Genomic DNA, 15,818 nt, shown 5'->3' on the forward strand with positions numbered 1-15,818 from the left:
AAAGGGCCCCAGAAGGAGTCTGGTTTTGGAGTCTGACCCCACCCCTCCCGCTTAGGGCTTCTGATCCCCCAGGGTGATTTCACTGGCCCGGGGTTGGGAGGGCAGGGGGCCAGGGGGCGGAGCCCGCGGAGAGGGGCGGAGGGGAGGCTCCGAGCGATTTCAAATTTCCCTCGTCCCCGCCCCTCCGTTCCCCCCGCGCCCGGGCGGGGATCTGAGTGGCTGCGGCGGGGGCGCCCCGGGCGGAGGCGGGGCGAGAGCCGGGCCAGGGCTACAAGGGGAGTCGGCACCGCCCCCTCCCCACCCACTCCCGCTGCCCCGTCCGGCCCGCGCCGCTTCCTCGCAGCAGCTGCTCCCGGCTCCGCGGCCGCAGCCCGCGTGGACGCTCCGAGCGCCCCCCGACGGACGGGACCGGCTCCCTGGCAGTCGGGCTAGCGGGCGGCAACGCTGCCCGGCCGGCAGCGCTGGGGTTAAGTGGCCCAAGTAAACCTAGCTCGGCGATCGGCGCCGGAGATTCGCGAGCCCAGCGCCCTGCACGGCCGCCCGCCGGCCTCCCGCCAGCCAGCCCCGACCCGCGGCTCCGCCGCCCACCCGCGCGCGAGCCAGCCCTGCGGCAGGTGAGCGCCCCGGGGCCCCGGGGAGGCTCGGCCGCCGGCTGCTTCGAGGGCTGCTAGGGGAGGGGACGGCGAGGGCTCCCGAAGCTGCCGGGGAGAGACCCTCTCCAGGGACCTCCCGAGGAGGGACTCCCGCCGGGCTGGAGATCGGGCTGGGTTTGGGGGGTGAGGAAACGTCCACGGACCCTGCTTGGGGTGGAACGGGGACAGCGGGTGGGACGCGGGAGACATACGCCTGACGGGGACCGGAGATACGAGAGGAGGGGACGCGTCTGTTGCCTCCAGGAGCCCGAAGAGGAGAGAAGCTTGCTCTCAGGGAGGGGGACGCGCTGGCTTCCCGTGGTCCAGACTCGAGGAAGAGGAGGTGTCCGTCGAGAGCATGAACAGGGGCTTTGCTCATGGGCAGGGGGTGTACTCACCTGGTCTCTGCCTTGGGAAAAGTTAAGGGGTGGAGGAGGTGAGAAGGGGTTTCTGCCATGAAGGTGGGCGTCCGCCCCTTGCAACTGGGATGTGGGGTCTTCAGGCGAGGCGCTGTCCCTTCCCCCAATCCCAGCTTTAGGAAAGAGCTCGTGAGTGTGGGCTTAGACTCGCGCGGGCTGGGGTGTGCGCGCGTGGAGGGCGTGAGGCAGAGGGCGACCTTCCAGGGTGCTCCCGAGCTGAGCCACCAAGCGCGGGGCGCAGCGAGGCTGCCCTCTGCCTGTGCACACCTGGCCCGGGAGGAGCCGGCCGGAGGGGCGGCGCCTCCCTGACCCGGCCACGCCGCTTACCCTGGGTCTTACTTTCCATTCTTAGCCCAACTCCCGTGTGCGGCTGGCCCCACTTCCCAGACTCGCACACTAAGGCCACAAAACCTCTAGCACCAGCTCTTGGAAGATAAGCTTCCCGGCTCGTGGTTGCATGGGGAGGGTGTATCGAGCTCCACTTTATCGGGGAGAAAGTGGAAGCGGAGAAAGACCTAACAAGTTGTAAGACTGCGCTGCCCTTGGGCCCAGGCTACCCGCTGGAGGATCTCACCTGTGGATGGAGTTCCGAGCCCAGTTCTTGCCCGCGCCTCCAGCCTTCCCTGCTCCCTTTTCCTCCCCTGGTCTAGGAGAGAGGCTCGCTGGGCCCCCGTGTTTCCACCCTCCCCCGAAGCTGGGAAGTGTTTGAATTAAAGGGAATTAAGGGCAGAGTATGAACTTTGAGTTGCCTCCTGAGTTCTGGATGCGGTGGGTTTTGGCGGACGGGTGGCAGTTTTTGGGAGACAGCTATTATCTCCTCTACCAGGCCTGCTGGGGCTTCTGGTTCACCCACCTTGGAAACGCCAGGTGCGGACTTCCAGAGTTGAGATGATGGTACTTAGTTTATAGGGTTGGTATACAGTAAGTACTCAATACATGTTTGCCGTTGTTGGAATCACTAGCTAGCACACGGGCTAAGCAAGCTTCTTTCCTTAGGGAAGCATAATTCTTAGTTCCTCAGCATGTGTTTAAACCCTGTCTCGCCAAGTTCATTGCTCTCCGTGCCTTAATTATTACATCTGTGAATTAGCAATAGTCCTAATAAGGTTGTGTAAGGATGAAACCAGTCTTATTCGTGAATTAACCTCTTCAGCCCTTGATCTTCCTCAGATGTTTGGGCGTAATAGCCTCTACCACATTGGGCCTGGGTAAAGAGGCAGTGGGATAGTTCCTGTGTAGGGTCAGCACATGGTGAGTGTTGATGTCCGTACTTAATAACGAACGGCCCCTCATTTTAGGGTGGCCATTCCTGAGATTTGGGGATGGAGGGAGGCACCCTGCCAGCCTCTCCTTTTCCTGCCTTCACGAATGTGGTCAATTTCTTTCTCAGTTCTGAAAGCTTTTCTCAATCATTGTCCACGATTAGGGAGTTGGCAGGAAGAACCGCCTTTGTTCCCTTTCGAACGGAGTCTTGGTTTTGTTTTATAAGGGTTGGGGCCGTTTTTAAAGCCCTCCCGGCCACGCATGGGGGCCTACTGCAAAGGTGTAATTGCAGAACTAAGTGAGATCCTTTACCTTTTCCCATTGGGGTGGAGAGTGCTGAGACAAAGGGACAAGGACTGGGGCTAGTGGCATCCTGCTCTTAAAGTCGTAGACATAACCCCCACCCCTTGCAAAGGATGGGGGGAGGGGAAGACGGTAGCTGGGAGCTGCAGGGGTCTAAGGGAGGAGCAAGGGAGGTGGGGTTGAGAGGCTGCTTCCTTCCCTTCCTCCAGCCACGTGTGGCCTGTGATCCAGAGGCGCCTGTCGCCCCTCATTATTGCAGCCCCATGGACCTGCTGCCAGTGGGGGCTTGGGCAATTTCTTCAAGGAAAACTTACCTTGGGATTCCTTTTCCTAGACCAGCTCTTATGCCGGCTGCTTCACCTCCAGGCTCAGACGTCTTTTCCAGTTTCAGCTAAATGTGAAACTTTTCAGAGGTATGAGGTTGTGCGCTCTCCCCCACACACCAGTCCTTAGCCCAGGCACATACTACTACTTGAGTGGAGTTTTTTTCTTTTAAATCATGAATTTTCAGGATGATTTCCAGTTTCACGGTGGACCAGGGCTGGTGAAGTATGGAATTCATTTCATGTGCAGGCCACTCTCTTGTAAAAAGAGACTGAGCAGACATGTCTTCCCTTTGTTGCGGGGCTCATGTTCTCACTGGGACCCTTTTACAGGTGATAGAACTGAGGATCTGGAAGATACAGGTACTATTACGTCTTGGTGGTGAGCATTTTGTTTCTCTTTTTTTTTTTTTTTTGAGACAGTTTTGCTTTGTCACCCAGGCTGGAGTGCAATGGTATGATCTCAGCTCACTGCAACCTCCGCCTCCTGGGTTCAAGCAATTCTGCCTCAACCTTCTGGGTAGCTGGGATTACATGTGCACACCACCACGCCTGGCTAATTTTTGTATTTTTAGTTGAGAAGGGGTTTCATCATGTTGGCAAGGCCGGTCTCAAACTCCTGACCTCAAGTGATTCACCCGCCTCGGCTTCCCAAAGTGTTGGGATTGTAGGCGTGGCTGTTACACCCGGCTGCTTTTTATTTATTTATTTATTTATTTTTTTTGAGACAGAGTCTCGCTCTGTCTCCCAGGCTGGAGTGCAGTGGCGCGATCTCCGCTCACTGCAAGCTCCGCCCCTCGGGTTCATGCCGTTCTCCTGCCTCAGCCTCCCAAGTAGCTGGGACTACAGGTGCCCGCTGCCATGCCCGGCTAATTTTTTTTGTATTTTTAGTAGAGACGGGGTTTCACCGTGTTCGCCAGGATGGTCTCGATCTCCTGACCTCCTGATCCGCCCGCCTTGGCCTCCCAAAGTGCTGGGATTACAGGCGTGAGCCACTGTGCCTGGCCATGCTTTTATATGGGTGCTGCCTCACACCCATAATCCCAGCACATGGGAGACTGAGGCTGGAGGATCACTTAAGGCCAGGAGTTCAAGACCAGCCTGGCCAACGTGATGAAACCGTGACTCTACATAAAATACAAAAAGTAGTCAGGCATGTTTGCGCATGCCTGTAATCCGTGCTACTCGGAGGCTGAGGCACGAGAATTGCTTGAACCTAGGAGGTGGAGGTTGCAGTGAGCCGAGATCTTGCCACTGTTCTCCAGCCTGGGCGACAGAGCGAGACCCTGTCTCAAAAAAAAAAAAAAAAAAAAAAAAAACTGTGTATATATCTATATCTACGTAGATATAGATATGCTTAAATTTTTTTTTTTATAAGGACAAGGTCTTGCTATGTTGCCAAGGCTAACCTTGAAAGCCTGGGTCCAACAATCCTTCTGCCTCAGCCTTCCAAAGGCTTGGGATTATAGGTGTGAGCTACCATACATGGCCTCTAAGTCACTTTTCACTCAGATTTTTTCATTCATTCAAACAAAATAGTATAGGTATGACCTCTGCTCTAGTTTATTTTTTATTTACTTATTTATTTATATTTTGAGACAGTCTCGCTCTGTTGCCCAGGTTGGAGCACAGTGGCGCAATCTTGGCTCACTGCAACCTCTGCCTCCCGGGTTCAAGCAATTCTCATGCCTTAACCTCCCGAGTAGCTGAGACTACAGGTATACACCACCATGCCTGGCCAAATTTTGTATGTTTTGTAAAGATGGGGTTTCACCTCATTGCCCAAGCTAGTCTCCTGGGCTCAAGCAATCTATCTTCCTCATCCTCCCAAAGTGCTGGGATTATAGACACGAGCCAACACACCCAAATTCAATTTTTTTTTGTATTATTTTTATTTTTTGAGACGGAGTTTCGCTCTTGTCGCCCAGGTTGGAGTGTAATGGCGTGATCTCGGCTCACTGCAACCTCCGCCTCCCGGGTTCAAGTGATTCTCCTGCGTCAGCCTCCTGAGTACCTGGGACTACGGGCATGGTGGCGCATGCCCGGCTAATTCTGTATTTTTTTTAGTAGAGACGGGGTTTTTCCATGTTGGTAAGGCTGGTCTCGAACTCCCAACCTCAGGCGATCTGCCCACCTCAGCCTCCCTCCCAAAGTGCTGGGATTACAGGTGTGAGCCACGGTGCCTGGCCCAAATTCAATTTTTAATGGCGTCCTTGTCTTGTTTTACGGATACAACATCATTTATCTGCCTGAGACTATTGTAGGGTTTAGTGTTCCCTCCAATATTAAGGGATACTCAATTTTCCAGTACCTTGCCCTGGATGTCTGGCTACAGGGCCAGGAGACTGGCAAGGTCTCAGTCTGGCATCTGTTCCTCCACTTGTCCCAGTCTGTAAGCTCTTGTGTTTTTTTTTTTTTTTTTTTTTTTTAATTATTTGTTTTGAGACAAGTCTCGCATTGTCACCCAGGCTGGAGTGCAGTGGTGCGATCATAGCTCACTGCAGCCTTGAACTCCTGGGCTCATTCCAGTATCCTCCCACTTCAGTCTCCTGAGTAGCTGGGACCTTAGTCACGTGCCACCACGCTCATCTAATTTTTAAAATTTTTCGTAGAAACATTAAAGTCTCACTATGTTGCCCTAGCTGGTCTCAAACTCCTGGGCTCAAGCAATCCTGCCTCAGTCTCCGAAAGTGCTGGGACTACAGGTGTGAGCCTGTGCTCCCATCTGTCTCGTGTTCTTGTCCAGAGCCTCAGCCTGCATGGCTGAAGAAGAGTGGTTGTCTCCAGAGCAGCAGGCTGAGGGAGGGGACTTGGGAGTCAAGGGTCTAACTCTTCCTTTGGAAGAAGGCCTCTCTCTTAGTAGGCTTTTCTGGATTCCAGCAGCATTTGTGTCCTGTTGTATATGTGTGTTCTGGGGCCAGAGCTGGGGCTGGAACCCAGGCTGCCACTTGGCCCCAGCTCCTGCAGAAGTGCTGATGCCTTTGTAGGGCGTTCGCTGCAGCCAGTACAGTGATGGGCCTTGGCAGCATGGCAACATGGCTCACTCTGTTGCTTAGGCAGGAGTGCAGTGGTGCCATCACAGCTTACTGCAGCCTTGAACTCCTGGGTCAAGCGATCCTCCCACCTCAGTCACCTCCTGAGGAGCTAGGACTACAGGTGAGAGCCACCAGGCTTGGCTAATTTTAATTTTTTTTTTTTTTTGGAGACTGAGTTTCGCTCTTGTCGCCCAGGCTGGAGTGCAATGGTGGGATCTCGGCTCACCGCAACCCCCGCCTCCCAGATTCAAGCAATTCTCCTGACTCAGCCTCCCGAGTAGCTGGGATTACAGGCATGCACCACCATTCCCAGCTAATTTTGTATTTTTAGTAGAGATGGTGTTTCTCCATGTTGGTCAGGCTGGTCTCGAATTCCCCACCTCAGGTGATCCACCTGCCTTGGCCTCCCAAAGTGCTGGGATTACAGGCATGAGCCACCGTGCCTGGCTAATTTTAAAATTTTTTATAGAGATAGGCTCTCGCTATGTTGCCCAGGCTAGTCTCAAATTCCTAGGCTCAAGTGTAATCCCAAAGTGCTGGGATTACAGGTGTGAGCCACCATGCCTGGTCCCTTGCCTGCCTTTGATTCCTAATTACTATCATGGTTTCCGAAGCCTAGTAGAACTCATATCTGAATGGATACAGGAGGCTCTGGAGATGGGAATGGGGAGGCACTAACTAGGGTCCCACTGAGCCAGCTACAGGCTCCCACTCTTTTGTGAAAAGATGGTTGTGATGAAGACTTAAGTGTTCATTATATTCCAGGCAAGCCATTTTCTCTGACTCTGGGAGTTGTTTGGCACCATGGGTAAGGAAGCCCTATCCTGACAATGGCACTGGAGGAAGAGCCTCAAGCTTAGGCACTGGCTTTCCCAAGTCCTTGGGTGAATTTGCAAACCTCACCTGTGTCCTCATGTTGCCCTAGGATGTTACATGCTGAGCTGTAAGCAGGATGCTGAATTAGGGGAATTGCTCAGTACTAAATATGATCATTACTACAACCACACAATTAGCAAGGAGTAGAACTGCATTAAAACACTGTTGCAAATTTTTTTTTTTTTTTCTTTTTTGAGACACGCTCTGTTGCCCAGGCTGGAGTGCAGTGCCGAGATCTCGGCTCACTGCAAGCGCCGCCTCCCGGGTTCACACCATTCTCCTGCCTCAGCCTCCCAAGTAGCTGGAACTACAGGCGCCCGCCACCTCGCCCCGCTAATTTTTTGTATTTTTAGTAGAGACGGGGTTTCACCATGTTCGCCAGGATGGTCTTGATCTCCTGACCTCGTGATCTGCCCGCCTCGGCCTCCCAAAGTACTGGGATTACAGGCATGAGCCACCATGCCCGGCCCACTGTTGCAAATTGCTTTCCGAAACCTCTGCTGGCACATGGCTGAATCCACATAACTGGCAGGACACACAAGATGTGCTGGGTTAAGATGCTTTGGTGCTCTCTGTGGGTGCAGCTGACTGTTTTGCAGGCCTGCTTCTTGACCCTTGAGGCAGGCAGATCTGAGCCCCCACGAGGTAATTGTGGACAGATTTTGAAAAGTGGTTTTTTTGTGAGATCATGGGCTTCTTTTAAAGCCATTTGTATATATGCAGTTCCCTTATCTGCAGGCCTTAATTTTGACATTTCTTTTTTCCTTCTCGAGATTTGTTTTCTGTCCCTGCAGTACTGCTTTTTCCAGAATGTCATATAAATGGAATCATACATTATTATTTTTGAGACAGCATCTCGCTCTGTTGCCCAGGCTGGAGTGCAGTGGCACGATTTGTCACATTGCAACTTCCGCCTCTTGAATTCAAGCAGGAACCATACATTATATAGCCCTTTGAGTCTGGGTTCTTTTACTTACTGTGAGATATTTGAGATTTATTTGTGTTGTGACACGTACTAGCAGTTATTTCTTACTTTTTAAAAATTTTTTTGAGACAGGTCTCTGGAGTTCAGTACTACAATCACAGCTCACTGTAGCCTCAACTCCAATGCTCCAGCGGTCCTCCCACTGCAGCCCCCACTGCCCAATAGTTTCGACTACAGCCACTTGTGCACCACTATGCTCAGTTAATTTAAAAAAATATATATTTTTGAGACAGAGTCTCGCTCTGTCACTCAGCCTAGAGTGCAATGGCATGATCTCTGCTCACTGCAACCTCCACCTCTTGGGTTCAAACAGTTCTTCTGCATCAGCCTCCTGAGTAGCTGGAATTACAGGTGCCCGCCACCTCATCAGGCTAGTTTTTGTAATTTTTTTTTTTTTTTTTCTGAGACAGAATTTTTCACTCTTGTTGCCCAGGCTGGAATGCAATGGCGTGATCTCAGCTCACCGCAACCTCTGCCTCCCAGGTTCAAGAGATTCTCCTGCCTCAGCCTCCCAAGTAGCTGGGATTACAGGCATGTGCCACCACCCCCAGCTAATTTTTGTTTGTTTGTTTGTTGTTGTTGTTGTTTTCTTTTAGTAGAGATGGGGTTTCTCCATGTTGATCAGGCTGGTCTCGAACTCCCGACCTCAGGTGATCCGCCCACCTTGGCCTCCCAAAGTGCTGAGATTACAGGCGTGGGCCACAGTGCCCGGCCTAGTTTTTGTATTTTTAATAGAGATGGGGTTTCACCATGTTGGCCAGGCAGGCTGGTCTCGAACTCCTGACCTCAAGCCATCTGCCCACCTCAGCCTCCCAAAGTGCTGGAATTATAGGCTTGAGCCACCATGCTCGGCCTTAAATTTTTTTTTTTCTTTTGAGACGGAGTTTCGCTCTTTGCCCAGGCTGGAGTGCAATGGCATGATCTTGGTTCACCACAACCTCCGCCTCCCGGGTTCAAGTGATTCTCTTGCCTCAGCCTCCCGAGTAGCTGGGATTACAGGCATGTGCCACCATGCCCGGCTAATTCTGTATTTTTAGTGGGGACGGGGTTTCTCCGTGTTGGTCAGGCTGGTCTCGAACTCCTGACCTCAGGTGATCAGCCTGCCTCAGCCTCCCAAAGTGCTGGGATTATAGGCGTGAGCCACTGCGCCCGGCCTAAATTTTTTTTTTTGTAGTGTTGGGGTCTCACTTTGTTGCCCAGGCTGATCTTGAACTCCTGGGCTCAAGCGATCCTCCTGCCTAGGCCTCCCACATTGCTGGGGTTACAGGCATGAGCCACTGTCCCTGGCATCTGTTTTTTTTTTTTTTTTTTTTGCTGTGAATACAACATGCCTAGCTTTTCTTTGTGTTGTGATTTTTACCTTTTCAATACATAGTGTGCAAGGACATATTTTCTGGTTATGATAGAAATAATTTATTTGAAAGTCTATCCATGTTGGAACAACTAAAAATGCTGTGCCTTTATCTGTTGGTAGAAGAACTAAGCTCCCTTAAAGAAATCTAGAGAGCAGAAGAGAACAGGAAATGAGAGACCACAAACTAAAGGGAGAAAATGAACTTTTCAATAAGGCTTGCAGGCTTGCTCTAGCAGTTGTAGTGATTAAAAGTAGTGGCAATGGCTGGGTGCAGTGGCTCACGCCTGTAATCCCAGCACTTTGGGAGGCCGAGGTGGGCGGATCACCTGAGGTCGGGAGTTTGAGACCAGCCTGGCCAGCATAGTGAAACCCCATCTCTACTGAAAATACAAAAATTAGCTGGGCATGGTGGCACGCGCCTGTAATCCCAAGGAAGCTGAGGCAGGAGAATCACTTGAACCCAGGAGGTGAGGGGTTATAGTGACACGAGATCATGCCATTGCACTCCAGCCTGGGCAACAGAGCAAGACTCCATCTCAAAAAAAAGAGTGGTAAAGGATAAATACCAAACAGAAAACTGAGCCTCAAAACATACTAGGTATATATGGGAAGTTCAAATAAGAGATAGAGTTGGGATGTCTTCATAGGTGTCTGGCTTTACTTACGGGGAAAAATATTAGGTCCCTACCTCATACCATATACAAATAATCAAATAATTATGTTGATTAAACCTGAGTGGCCTAATTCAAATAAATGTTTCTTAGACAGGCAAGTTATATGTTTTCTGATTGTAAAAGTTACATGGGCTTAAGGTAGTTACCCCCCAAACCTTCCTTCTGAGTATGAATTTTTATAGTTAGAGAAGAAATGCTGGTGAGAAATGGCTTAAACATTAATAATTGATGTTGTATTATGCAGGTTTCTTGTTTTCACTTTACATAACTTTGTCTAACAATAAGTACTGCACTCTTTGCCCCCTATTGTGGAAGCAGGTAATTTAGTTAACCAGTCCTCTTTACCGTGATTTGATTGCAGTGTTTGCTATGACAAATGGGACTGCAGCAACCCCCTTGCACAGAGGCCTTGGCGAGAGCTTTGAACTGGGTGGTTTTTGAGCAGTAGAATCCTGTGTAACAGGATATAGACATTAGATGTTTTAGATGACACAGTCAAGATTACTATCCCAAAGACTAAACCAGTATCCCTGCTGTGTGGGTATTTAGGCTTAAGATGAGTAAATACTGTGTAGATATGTGGACTTGAGATTTAAGGCGTTCTTAGTTGAAGCCACAGGTGCAGCCCACTGTGAGGGAGGGGCCAAGGTTGAGGGGGTCTCTTCCCAGAATATTGACCTCCTTTGCCCTCTTGGGAGGGGACAGGGCCCTTGGCTCTGATTTTGCCAAGGGGTAGGTGGCCACAGGAGATGGGCATGGCAGTGCCTAGGAATCTGCTCCAATGCTGCCCCTCATTCTCCGAGTTACCATTGACCACTCCTTGGGGCTGCCACACCCTTCAAGGGGTTCTCAAAGTGGATATAGGGTAAGGGGCTATTTTAATAAATTTTGGTGAGGTGGGTAGATGGAAGTGTGTATTTAATATTTTTAGTTGGGTGATGAGAAATAATGTGAGGAGTATGGGGGTGATGATAGTAGGTCATACGGTGGTATTTAGCTGTGGCATTTCACTGCAAAGAGATAGTGATTCTCTTAGTCTTTAACTTAAAAGGTTAATGCTAGGTTAGCTTTACAGTGAGCTCTGGAGAGGGGGTGAAAGGCAGGCTATAAAGTGAATACGGGTCCTATTTCGAAGATTTTTAGGGGAATTTAGTTCTAGAACGATGGGCATAAGGGTGCTTGTGATTTCTGTATAAAGGGTAAAAAGTTTAGACTCTAAAGTTACTGTCATATCTTTTCAGATCTTTATGGTCCTAGTTTTTTTTTCCTGTTACTTATCTGAAAGGTAATGACATGATTTTATTCCAATGCGCTGACAAACATCTGAGTGTATTTTGGTGTCATGCACAGTCTGCAGATAGCCACTTGTCTGGTTTTTCCCTGTTTGGACACACACTTTTTTTTTTTTTGAGATGGAGTTTCGCTCTTGTTGCCCAGGCTAGAGTGGAATGGCGCGATCCTGAGTAGCTGGGATTACAGGCATGTGCCACCACCCCAGCTAATTTTGTATTTTTAGTAGAGACGGGGTTTCTCTATGTTGGTCAGGCTGGTCTTGAACTCCTGACCTCAGGTGATCCGCCCTCCTCGGCCTCCCAAAGTGCTGGGATCACAGGCATGAGCCACCGCGCCTGGCTTTTTTTTTTTTTTTTTTTTTTTGAGATGGAGCCTGAGCCTGTACTGTTGCCCAGGCTGGAGTGCAGTGGCTCACTGCGACCTCCGCCTCCCAGGTTCAAGCGATTCTCCTGCCTCAGCCTCCTGAGTAGCTGGGACTATAGGTGTGTGCCACCATGCCCAGTTAATTTTTTGTATGGACACACTCTTCTGATAATTCTGCTTACTATGCCAAGGGCCCAGCTTCTACTGTAGGATGACAGTGGTACATGTACTCATGACCTAGAGGCACTGAGCAATTCCCCAAACGCGTTCTGAATTGTGGAGGGTGATGGGGTGGATACTTCTTGATTGGCCTTGTGGGGTGGTGCTGTGCTGGGTAGCAAGATGGCACATGAGAATAAGTGACTTCAGGTGTCATGACTGTGTCATCTATGTAGGGGTCCTTGGTACCAACTTCCCAGTGAATTGGGTGGGTTACTTTATTTCACAGATTATAAAACGGGTTTGAGAGAAATATTGGGCTTTTTTTTTTTTTTTTTTTTTGATAACAGGGTCTTGTGCCGTCACTGGGCCTAGAGTGCAGTGGCATGACGATAGCTTACTGCAGCCTCAACCTCCGAGGCTTAGGTGATCATTCCCCTTCAGCCTCTGAGGAGCTGGGACTGCAGGCGAGTAGCTAGGACTACAGGGGCAGGCCAACACATTCAGCTAATTTTAAGAAATATTTTAATAGAGAAGAGGTCTTGCTGTATTGCCCAGGCTGGCGTTGAACTCCTGAGCCCAAGCTCAAGCCTCAGCCTTCTAAAGTGGTGGGATTACAGGCATGAGCCACTGCGCCCGGCAGCGTTTTTTTTTTTTTTTTTTTTTTTTTTTTACTGCTTTTCTGTAAATCTGATGTTTCTGGAATTTAGGGTAAGTTCCTTATCAGACAGACCAAAAGCACAGTACTGGGACCTTGTGTTCTGGCACGTGTTCTGCTGCCGCCGCCAATGTGGACACCCTGAGTCTGGCCCCCTTTCCTTTGGATGTGCTGTCCCTGCTGCCTGGATCCTTCCCACTCTCTACTTCACCTAGATGTGGTGTCCCTCCCTGGGCTTACTTACCGCATTGTTTTATGTTGTCTTTTTTTTTCTTTTTTTTTTTTTTTGAGACGGAGTCTCACTCTGTCACCCAGGCTGGAGTGCAGTGGTACAATCTCCGTGCACTGCAAGCTCTGCCTCCCGGGTTCACAGCATTCTCCTGCCTCAGCCTCCCGAGTAGCCGGGACTACAGGCGCCCGCCACCGTGCCCGGCTAATTTTTTGTGTTTTTAGTAGAGACGGGGTTTCATCATGTTAGCCAGGATGGTCTCGATCTCCTGACCTCGTGATCTGCCCATGTTGGCCTCCCAAAGTGCTGGGATTACAGACCTGAGCCACCTCGCCTGGCCTTTTCTATTTTTTTTAGATTCAAGGAGTACATGTGCTTTGTTGCATGGGTATATTACTTACTGGTGGGAGTTGGGCTTCTGGTGTATCCATTACCCAAAGAGTGAACGTTGTACCTGATAGGTGATTTTTCAACCCTTGCTCCTTCCCATCCTCCCGTCTTTTTGGGGTCTCCCATGTCTTGTCTTGTCTTGTGTTGTCTTGTCTTTTCTTTTTTCTGTTTTGAGATGGAGTCTCCCGCTTGTCGCCCAGGCTGGAGTACAGTGGCACGATCTCAACCTCACTGCAACCCCCACCTCCTGGGTTCAAGTGATTCTCCTGCCCAGCCTCCTGAGTAGCTGGGATTACACGCACCCACCACTACGACTGGCTAATTTTTTTTTGTATTTTTAGTAGAGACCGGGTTGGTCTTGACCTCCTGGCCTCAAGTGATCTGCCCACTTTGGCCTCCCGAAGTGCTGGGATTACAAACATGAGCCACCGCGCCTGGCCTAATTTTTTTATTTTTAGTAGAGATGGGGTTTCACCATGTTGGCCGCGCTGGTCTTGAACTCCTGACCTCAGGTGGTCCACCTGCCTCAGCCTCCCGAAGTGCTGGGATTACAGGCTTGAGCCACTGCACCTGGCCCTAGATTTCTCTAACATAGGCTGTGGAGGTGGAATTTTTATTTATTTTTTCTTTAAATCAATACTCTCCACTGAATGTAGGATTTTAGTTTTTAATTTTTTACTGCACCCCAGGGGTTGGGGCAGATACCAAAGTGACCCCCCTTCCTGCATTGTGAGGTTTAATTAATGCAATTAACATTTACGAAGTGCTCTGAAACAGCTCTGCTGCTGGTATCAGCCTGGAGGAAATGAGTGACATCAGTTCTCAGCATTATTGCTGGGTTGGGGCGAGTCCCTGAGCCTCCTCTGAGTCTAATTGGGGGTGCCACCTACCCCTCTGTCTGCCACATTGCATTTGAGTACGTCTGACCTGGTTCAGTGGGGACACAGGCACCCTGCTGCACTAATGAGGAAGTCCCCTCGGGAGAACCTTGTGGGTGGGCCCACCCAGCACTGCTGCCCACCCTGAATGACATGCTGGACCCCAGCCTCTGGAAAAGGGTCAGAGTTCACCTCTCATCACAAGGTTAGGCAGCCACTTCCTGTGAAGGGAAACGCTCAGCTGGTATATCATGTCCCAGCCACGAAGCTCCCTTCATCCCTGGGATGGGTGATGCATTCATTGTTCATAACTTCTGTAATTCTTGTCTGTCTGTCTCAGTTATGGCAATTCCAGGCACGTGCCCTGGATTGCCTGGGCATGAGATTTGGCACTGCCACTTCTCTGGGTGGCTTAACTCATCTGAGCCTGTTGAAGGCAGGGGGATGATAAGACCTGCCCCAGGATGGGGTGGGGGTTAAAAGAGGTGGCAGACAGGCTGGGTGTGGTGGCTTATGCCTATAATCCCAGGCCAAGGCGAGTAGATCACCTGAGGTCAGGAGTTTGAGACCAGCCTGGCCAACATGGCGAAACCACATCTCTACTAAAAATACAAAAATTAGCCAGGCATGGTGGTACAATCCTGTAATCCCAGCTACTTGGGAGGCTGAGGCAGGAGAATCGCTTGAACCTGGGAGGTGGAGGTTGTAGTGAGCCGAGATCACGCCACAGCACTCCAGCCCAGGTGACAGAGACTTGATCTTAAAAAAAGAAAAAAAAAATCCATGGTGGTAGACAGTGTTCAGCCTACAGTAAGTAGGGCCCTGGGAACTGTTAGCTACTTGATGTTACATTGGCAGTGTGGGATGATGCAGTTATAAATCCAGCATGTCCGCCACTCTGGATAGGTCATATTAGATAAAGCAGTTGGCTTGTGATTGGGGCCATGTTATCTGGAAATGCTAGCCTTGAATCATGAAGTCAGTGAGATACATAGAAAGAGGTGGGCGAGATTTGTATCCACCGGTACACACCTGATGCTAATTTAATTTCTCTTGTCCTGATTCTAAGAACATGTAGTTAAATTTGTATGTTATTTACCTCCCCTATATATTGATCAAGGAGGTAGTATGTCAGTCTCTGTCTCGGTTTCTCCATCTGCAAAACAGGAATAACAATACTTACCACATTTGAAGGTTAAATGAGTTAAGATAAGTAAAGCCAAAACAGTGCTTGACACAGAGTAAGCACTGAAAAAAAGATGACCTTATTAGGGGGATTTTTATATATTTATATACGTGGGAGGAAAGGCCTAGGAGAGAAGCTTTTATTCCTGGATTTTGAGCTGTGGGTTTTGAGGTCTGAGAAAGGAAGCAGGAGGTGTAGGGAGTTGGGGAGGGCTTCCAGGCTGAGAGAACACAGCAGCACATGCCTCGAGGCTAGATTGTCTTGGCCTGCGTGTAGACTGAAGTGGGGTGGGGGAGGAACTGAGCTGGGCATCTTTAGTCACGGGTGCAGGTTCTGAAGTTGGTGTGCACTGTCTACACAGCTGTGGCTATAAGGCAATGAGGGTAGTTAATTTCACTACAAACGTAGGCTGGTGATAAAAACAGAAGGAATTTTAAATGAAATCACATTGAATTATGCAACGAGAAGAAAGTGTATATAAGAGCTCAGCTTGCTCCTGGGGGGCACCTAGGTAGCTAGTGCCATTTATTGTGGGTTTTCTTCCTGGACTGTCTCTCCAGTACCCACAGGTCTTGTTCTAGGGGCTTGAGGCTTTTCCTGAATGTTGAGATATGGGTTTTGGAAGGTGTGCTGCCCATACATTGGGTAGGCTGGTGGCCAGTTGGCACTGCTGAGGCCCTGGGGGAAGGCCCAGGGTGGTTAATCATTGTCAGCCTGGGTCTGTCTAGGAGGTGAGACTCCTGTCTGGCTTCTTGTTGACCCAGTTAGGGGCTGTCTGCGGACTGGGGTTCAATGTTC

The 15,818-nt window shown here is 50.1% G+C and overlaps 1 protein-coding gene across 9 annotated transcripts in view; it reads left to right on the forward strand.

Moving 5' to 3' along the window:
• Nucleotides 1-521: 521 nt before the first annotated feature.
• The window catches only part of DNMT3B (DNA methyltransferase 3 beta), a 47,254-nt gene continuing 31,957 nt past the window's right edge, over nucleotides 522-15,818 (forward strand). For 8 of the 9 annotated variants that reach the window (XM_024239125.3, XM_063720605.1, XM_054542124.2 and 5 more), the window contains exon 1: nucleotides 522-614. The gene's annotated coding sequence lies outside the window, so the exon portion shown is untranslated. Of the gene's footprint in view, nucleotides 615-2,841; nucleotides 3,031-15,818 lie in introns of those variants that run through there. The other variant, XM_024239126.3, reaches the window with a different exon arrangement.

Source organism: Pongo abelii, chromosome 21, assembly GCF_028885655.2.
Source record: "Pongo abelii isolate AG06213 chromosome 21, NHGRI_mPonAbe1-v2.0_pri, whole genome shotgun sequence".
NCBI classification, from domain to species: Eukaryota; Metazoa; Chordata; class Mammalia; order Primates; family Hominidae; genus Pongo; species Pongo abelii.